Source organism: Vidua macroura, chromosome 9 (assembly GCF_024509145.1).
Source record: "Vidua macroura isolate BioBank_ID:100142 chromosome 9, ASM2450914v1, whole genome shotgun sequence".
In the NCBI taxonomy this organism is placed as follows: Eukaryota; Metazoa; Chordata; class Aves; order Passeriformes; family Viduidae; genus Vidua; species Vidua macroura.
Window position 1 is genome coordinate 24,111,083 of NC_071579.1, and position 6,631 is coordinate 24,117,713.

Genomic DNA, 6,631 nt, shown 5'->3' on the forward strand with positions numbered 1-6,631 from the left:
AAAGCTCGACCAGAAAATGCCCAGAGCAAACTGATTTAATCTTTGAAGCTGGTCCTTGGAAACTGGAACATGAAGTTGGACCAGAGACTGCCAGAGGTCCCTCCTTACCTAAATGAGTCTGTGAATGCAGGCATGGTTTAAGGTAAAACTCATCCTTCTGGTCCTGAGGTCTCCATCTCCAGTGGAGGGAAAGTCACCTTCCTGATTCTGCATTACCCATCCAGCTGAAATCATAAAGCGGAAAGTCAAAAATAAAATACCCAATCCCTTTTTTTCAAGGCTGGAAAGATTGTTGTGCTTGTCAGACATTTCATTTTTTTTGACATTTTCACTGATTTTTTTTTCCTGAAAATGTTATTGCTTTTTAGTTTGACTGAAAACCCTCCTTTCAGAGAGAACTTCTCAACAGCCATCTTGATGTTGTTTTTTTAAAAACCCCAAATGATTAAAAGCCCTCATTACAAATGCTGAAAAAACTCTCACAGTCTGTCTCTTTTGAACCCAGCAAAATGAGAACAACAGATAGTTCTGTATTTTTCACAAAATAGTTCTTCCTCTGTATTTTTTTAAGTCTTTCCATTCAGGCTGTGAGCTTTTCAGGGCAAAAATTGCCTCTTTAACAATGTCATTTTCCAGTTCCCACTTCACCAAGGTTTTCAATTTGGATGGGAGCTCTAAGTCAGATAATCATTCAAGACCACAATGTCTCTGGTTCAAAGCAGTGCTGACTATTTGAGCTCACAACTCTAAACTAAGACTTTCAGTTTATTAAAGCCCTAAGTCTGATGGTGTTTTTTTTGTTTGTTTGTTTGGGTTTTTTTTCCCCAGTAGCTTTGTTCACTGATGCCCTGTTTGTTTTGCAAGCTATTATAAAAAAGCAATTGTTTTTCTTCAGGGAGATGCTGTCAGTTCTTTGCTTTTCAGGAATTGCAGCTATCAGAAATGACTGTCTTAGTGCCTAAGAGATCTGTCATGTCTGCCCCTTCCCTTAACACTTACAAACATGTATCATGTTGATGGATTTAGATGGTCATTTAAAGGCAAATTGCTTGTCCTACTTTTTGCTTCTTATTGATTGTCATATAATTAACTGATTCATTTCGTTAATACAATCCAGAGTGCCTGTAACCCACTTAATCAGCAGAGCCTGATCGGAAGACTTGGGTTTAATTAGACTGCTCTAATTGCCTCAGTGAAATGATGTTTCCTCTGTCCTGAGCCATTACTTATAGAAGACAGATTTTTTTTATTTTTATATTGAGATTTAATGAGTGGCAGAATAATATTTTGCCTCCTGCCAGAGGGAGGGCTCTCTAAACAAAGACAAAGGGGTTTGGGACAGCAGCACCTCTAACCCACGTGGTTAGATGTGACACATCCCTTATTACCTGGTGAGGACCCAGCAGGATCAGGGGCTGTCCATGGTCCATAAGGCTGAGATCTGCCCTTGGATTTGCTCTGCAGCTCTCTGAGTGCTCTCTAAGTGTCTGAGCTTGGCAAGGAACATTGTAACTGATTGTAAATTTCTTGCAAAAATGGACCTTCAGCAGGGCAAAACCAATTTGCAAAATCAAGCTGAATTTGGGAAGTAATTTCAGCCTCCCATCCTCTCTGTAAGAAAGGGGGGATGTGTTTTTGGAAGTGCCAATATAGCTCGATTCTGATGTTTCCTAAATCCAGGCTTTTTCATATTCACAGGTTGTGTTGTTGGCTTGCATGTGCTTATAAAGGTGAGCAAGATAAGACCAGCTAATTAGCTTGTAAACAAAATAGAACATTTTGCTTTGCATCAAATGAAGTATTTTGGGTTGCTGAGTCAGACTTATACATGTTTAAAAACATTCTGGCAAAAAAAAACAAAAAAAACAAAAAAAACAAAACAAACCAAAAAAAACTAGACACAAAGGTGGTGCAGCAGAAAATACCCTGTGGGGATTGCCTTCCTCTTGAATGAAGGGCTGGCTCCTGAAAGCAGTCCTGGCTAGTGGGAAAATGCCTGAAGCACTCAAGCTGCTGATGGTTTTTCTCAGAGTGAGAGGATATCACTTGGTGGGTGAGCTTCTGTTTATGGGTACTTTTCAGCCAATGCCAGAGCCTGAAGAGGAATCAGCTGATTAATGTGAAATTAGAGCCAGAGACTGTGATTAATGGTGGATGCAGGAACAGTGGAGTAGGAAGTCCAGGGCTTTGCCTCTGGAGGAAGCTGTTGCGTTACCTGGAGGCCATCTCTTCCTTCTACCCCACTGATCCCACATTCTCCTCCTGCCTCCGTGCCACTGGTCCCTTTTCCATCTCATGACTCTCAAGCCATGGCCTATGGCTCAGCATGGTGTGCAGGTCTCTGTCCTCGATTTCCTGCACAGGGACAAGGAGGTATTTGGAGAGGGATGCAGCAAACCTATGAGGAAGAAAGTGAGCTTGCAGCATTTCTGGGGCTCAGAGCTCACTAGAGAGCTTTTTCCCTGCTCCTTTTGCCTTTGCTGCTTTAAGGGAAGAGGATTTTGCATATCTTCCTTCCTGCCTGCCTTTTTTGTAAATAAACACAATTAGCAAAGATATATTTTTTTCTCTTCTAACAGTAATAAGGATTAGGTACCACAGGAGCTAAAGGGACAGCAGTCAACGAGCCAAAAGAAACAGTGAAATCTGGTATGTAATGTTTGAAGGTGAAGGGCCCCCAGAGTGACTGGGACAGGGTCACCCAGCTGTGCCACCCTGCCGGGGGACACAGAGCTGTGCCCTGGCTGCGCTCAGGCTGCAGTGGGTGATGGAGGGGGTGAGAGGTGGGATGAAGGTCAGCCCTTCCCTGCCAGGCACAGCTGTAAGAGCTGGAGGCTGTGCCAGCTCAGCATCCAGACGGGGCCGGGGGTGGGAGTGCATCAGCCGCTGACTCACACCGCTCTGGGCTCTCGGGTGGGAAGGTGCCATCGTGCCAGGAGCAGCAGCAGTGCTGGGATCTCCTGTCTCCTTCCAGCCTGTGACCTGCCTGCGTGTAGAACGGCACCTGGCCTCCAGAAAGGAAAAGGATTTTTCTCCCTGAAGTTAATATTTTCAAAGCACTCGAGGTTTTCCCTCTCAGCAAGTGGCTCTGTTGGAAGGGCAGATGAGCTGTCTCTGGTGGTGATGAGATGGGATCACAACTCCAGCTGGCAGGAACTCGGTATGATCATAGTCAGTTTCCCTCTCGTGGTTTGCAAAGGAATTAACTGGAAGGATATTTAATTACTTTCTCAAGTGAATATGGTCAAGCCATGCTGGTGCGTCCTGCAGTCCTGGTGCCTTCAAAGCTTCACCTGAGAAGATCCAGGTGGCACTGCTGAATATTGTTAAAGCTGTAGCTCTGCCCTTCTGGTCATAATTACAGATTTTCGCCTCTCCTTTCCATTGCAGAATGGCTGGAGCTGTTAGACAAGGTCTGAGGTGTCCTTCCATTAGGGAATATTTTCTTGTATTATCTCTCCCTTGTGCTGTTTTCTGCCTGCTACAAAGTTCTCTTGCTTGTGAGGAACTGGGTAAGAGGTCCCAGTTCTTCCAAAACATTTCTTAAAAGTTTCTGTGAGGAACTGGGGAAGGCCTGCATTCTACCAAAAAAGGAGCCTCAAAAAGAAAGGAAAAAAGGGGGAAGGGTGTAAAAGAAGGGCGATCCCACAAGTCAGGGAGGTCAGTGCAGCACCACAGCATCCACAGGGTCTGAGTGCAACAGTGGTCCCAGAGAAATGGGGTGGTGCTTGGCACCCAGGGAGTGCCACAAGCTCATAGCACGGTGGTGACTGCAAGACAGGCTCTGTTTGATGTGGACAAACAATATAAACAATACATATTTTTGACTGCTTTTTTGCCTAATTCTAGAGTCCCTGAGGAAGATATTTGGCATCCTCCCCTCTCCTTGCTTGTACTGGAGGGACTCAGTATCCTGCAGAGACAGCAAGGGAAATGACAGGATTATTCCCCATGGTGATTATCCTGTGATCTCTCAGGGCTGTATAAATAGGAGCTGATTACAGTAGAAAAGGAGTAAATTGTGTAATTAGAGAGCGGGAAGAGGGGAGGACTTAGCCTCTGCCTGAAGGTGCTGGTTTGGAGAGGAGAGTGGAAAAGAGAATGCCAAGCAGTGGCTGTCCTGGGACCCACAGCCCTGGAAAGGGCTGACCTGGTCCCTGGCTGCTCCTGTTGCTTTGTGCAAGCCCTTCAATCTTCCCTTCTGGACAAAGAACACAATATTTTTTTCTGCTGGAACACTTGACCAGTTTATTTGTGAAGAAAGTCCCTCTTGCATGTCCACCTTGCCCCAGGTCTGCAGTGTGGTTGCCTTATGAGAGGACTGGCTGCACTCAGACATTGGCATCACCCCAGATTTCCCTCTGGGACTTGTCATGAATGGTTAGAAGAGAAAAGCCATTGCAGGATGGAACGCACAGCAGTTCTATGTTGGGTGTAAGATGACTAAGATCTTTCCAGCTGCTCTACATGGAGCAGGAATTTTGCCTCCCCTTCCCTTTATTATTGACCCAGCCTGGCCTGGGCCATAAAGTGTGTTGGTTGCCATTGCAGGGAAAAGAAGCACACAGTAGAACTGCTCTCAGAGCCACGGAGAGGGAGGCTATTATTGTGAATATTATTCATGCCAGGAAAAATAGCCAATTACCTTCCTATAAAACCACTCTCTGTGCAGTGAGCCAGTAATTGCAATATCTGACATTCATCATGGAACTCTGAAAGAGCTTTGGGAATAAAAGCCCAAAAAGTCCATTTGGCAAATGGATGGAGTTGAAAAAGACAGGGGAAAAAGTAAAGTTAAGGCACTAGATATTCAGGGGGTGATCTATGCCCACTTACACCTCAAGTCCTACAGATGCAAGAATTCGGCTTTGTCTTATATTCACTTTATGTTTTAAAGGTACGTAACTGTATTAGTGTAGATGTTTAATAAACTGAATAGTGAAATAGGATGTAACTGAGCTGGGGACAGTGCCAAAGGTGCTTTCGTGATGTTTAAGGTCAGCTGGGCAGCTGTGACACCAGCAAGTTCTTGCATTTATTTCCCAGGTTTACCAGTGAAACAACCAACAAAGGGGAAATCCATCTTCCCCTTTCTTCTTTTCCTCCTTGGAGGAGGAAGAAAAGACAAAGTCCTGTCAAGAGCTGCAGGGCGTTGAATATGTTTGCTCTGCTGGACTGCACTAAAGGCCACGTTTCACTCCCTGTGATCCATGGACAGTGCCTGGAGATTTGTCAGGTTTCCCAAGATCTATTAATGCTGTCAGCTGCTCCAGGAGCCCACAGGCTCTGGGGGATGTGCTCCAAGGCCTGCGAGCAGCACCTCTTCCCCACAAGCTCTGTGGAATCTCATCCTGAGGAGGATGCCTTTCCTATCCGGCAATGGAAGGGTTAACTGCATGTGTCAGAGGACTTGGCTCATCTCGCCGAGTTGTATGGGGTTTTCCCTGTGTAGCCAGAAGGATAATTTAGCTGTGTGTCTCCAAAATGCTGCAGGCTTGCACCCTGTAAAATGTCTGTCCTTTAAATTGCTTGCTGAGCACCAGCCCTCATTTATCATGTCAGCTGTGATCCCTGCAACAGCAACAGCCCCGCTCCTTCCTAGGGCTAGCTGCCCTTCTCTTGGAAGGAAAACAAATCTACACCAAAATTGCTGCTGCCCTGAGTTTGCTTTTTTTGCCCTGAACCCTCACAAATCCCCTTTGGGCTCTTTGTTCCATGGGTACAGAAAATGATGCTGGCCCATAATCAGAGATTTTGGGTCAGCCATAATGTCATACACAGTCTAGGTAATGTCAAACCTGTCAGAGCAGGGAAGCTCGCAAAATAACCTAAGATTGTGCCAAACTGAGGCAAAATTGCTAAGGGACAGCTTCCCCCTCTGCACTGCTCTTTCCTGGGCGCTTTTTCCTGCCTGCCCATGACAACAGCCAGGGCTGTAATTCCTGCTGCCAGGATTCGCTGCAGCCATGGCCCCGCTCTCATCTTCACCCCTTTGTGTGCAGGTGGCTCCCTTCACCTCACTGCCAGCGCCCGAGCTGCTGGAGAGCCTGAAGAAATGGCTCCATTGCTGATTCCCTCGTCCTGATTTCCCTGCTCCAGTCTCACACCCTGACTCTTCTGTGGCGCAGCCTCTGTGGGCCAGCACTGCTCCAGCCTGAAGGGAGCAGACCCGGCAGGATCTTTCTTTGGACAGAAAAAAAGTCACTTTTTATTTTTTTTTCCCCTTTTTCTCTCCTTTGTGAACACCCCTACTTGACACAGAAATTCATGATAAATCTCAAGTCCTCTCATTGCTATATATATATATGTGAAAAATGCATATTTTATGATTGGCTTTACGCAATAGTTACAATGAATATTATATGTGTAATGTTGGAAAGTTATGCTGTATTAATTCTCTCAAGTAGTGTGTTGAATGTATTTTTAGGTTATAACACACTGTTAAAATAGAAACTATACTATGTAAGATACTTTTTAAGTATCTCAAGAAAGAGATGAGATAATCAAGGAATTCTTCGCACAAGGATAACAATTACAGAAACCCCTAAATTTTCCAGAGGAGAGGAATTTATGGCTTTCCTTATCAACAGAAACGAACTTCTTTAAGCCTGACTTAGACTCAAAGGTGCCT